Below are 1,466 nucleotides of genomic sequence, written 5' to 3' on the forward strand. Positions count from 1 at the left end.
GAGAGAGAGAACGAGAGCGAGAGAGCGAGCGAGAGAGAGAGAGAGAGCGAGAGAGAGAGAGAGAGAGAGAGAGAGAGAGAGAGAAGTGTGGAAAAAGGGGGACAGACAGACACAGTAAAAAGGAAAGGGAGGGGGCAGGCTGCTTGTCCGTTTTGAAAAAGAAAAAGCTCACCTCGCAAAGACTTTAGTTTCCTCGATATAGGATGTGACCTCAAAAAGGAAAAGCCCCCGGCATTACCCTTTACTTTCTCAAGTCATTTTACCACCACAATTCATCGTCAACCAAATCCAGAATAAAAACAACGGCAGCAGCAACAGCGACAACACCAACGACAACAACGACAGCAACTACAGTAATTGCCAAAATAAAAACCTACAACAACAATAACAACAACCACAATAACGACAACAACAACAGCAACAGCAACAACCACAATAACAACAACAACAACAGTAATAATAATAATAATAACAACATCATCTACAACAGCATGCTTAGCGCCTTGAACCACTTAACACATCGTCTACATTCTTCGATACCATTCACAGCTGTTTCGGTTTCAAGAGGATTTGGTCGCAGCTGAAAGAGCTTTTTTTTTGTCGTCAGCAGACGTGCAACCAGACGTGGGAAAACACGCAAAACATAACTTCCTACAAATGACATTCTCATTGGTCGCTATTTATAGAAGCGGGTCTAAATTTTGGAGTTCACCCCCCATTACGTCAATCCGGGTTTCCCTTTTGTCCTCGTTTATATAGTGGGTGTGGAACGTTCGCCCTTTATTAAAGAAAAGAGTGAAGCAGAACGAAAACTTCTATATGTACCTGCGTCAGAAGCGGACAAAACGCTGGCCGGCAAAACAGCAGACGATAAAATAGCAGACGTGTTTAGCCTACCTTATTGCTGTGGGCCAACGCCTACGATTCACGAAAAGCAGACAGAGAGACAGACCAACGCACTTTTGCATTCCGTCACAGCCTCAGCTTGACGCTCAGAAAATCGCAGCGCGAAACAAAGTGGACACTTCGTGTTATGTGTGACAGACAGAGAGAGGGGGAGTTAAGGTTTGTGGAGATTCGTGCAGGGCTGTCGTCAGCTGTCATTTTGTGAAAGTGCTGGATCTGAGGAACATCACGTTGAGGAGGCTGAGAGGACACAAGAATTTTAGCATTCCAAGAGGATTAGTTCTGTTTTGAAGTGAACTTTTTTTTTCTTCACAAGGTACGTTGTCGTTTCTTTCACTAAAAAATACGTTCTACACTTTAATTTGTCTACAGGCTCTCATTTTAGAAGTTAATTAAGTTGTTTTTTCATCCCTGTTGTTATTTGGTGTCCCCGGTCTCTTTTTCATTCTCTCCATTTTTCTTCTTTTTTTCTGTTCTCACAATGCACTGTATCAACAGATCATGTTGTTCTCTTATTTTCAGTGTCAGTGATGACGTCATAATTCTAGGGAACTTGGAAT

The 1,466-nt window shown here is 42.6% G+C and overlaps 1 long non-coding RNA gene across 1 annotated transcript in view; it reads right to left on the reverse strand.

The window, feature by feature from the left end:
* LOC118478505 overlaps positions 1-1,004 on the reverse strand; it is a 5,285-nt gene extending 4,281 nt beyond the window's left edge. Inside the window, exon 1 of the long non-coding RNA XR_004859089.1 lies at positions 898-1,004. This is a non-coding gene — a long non-coding RNA (uncharacterized LOC118478505). The remainder of the gene's footprint in view (positions 1-897) is intronic.
* Between the last annotated feature and the right edge of the window lie 462 nt (positions 1,005-1,466).

This window comes from Aplysia californica, unplaced genomic scaffold (assembly GCF_000002075.1).
Source record: "Aplysia californica isolate F4 #8 unplaced genomic scaffold, AplCal3.0 scaffold00620, whole genome shotgun sequence".
Lineage (NCBI taxonomy): Eukaryota > Metazoa > Mollusca > Gastropoda > Aplysiida > Aplysiidae > Aplysia > Aplysia californica.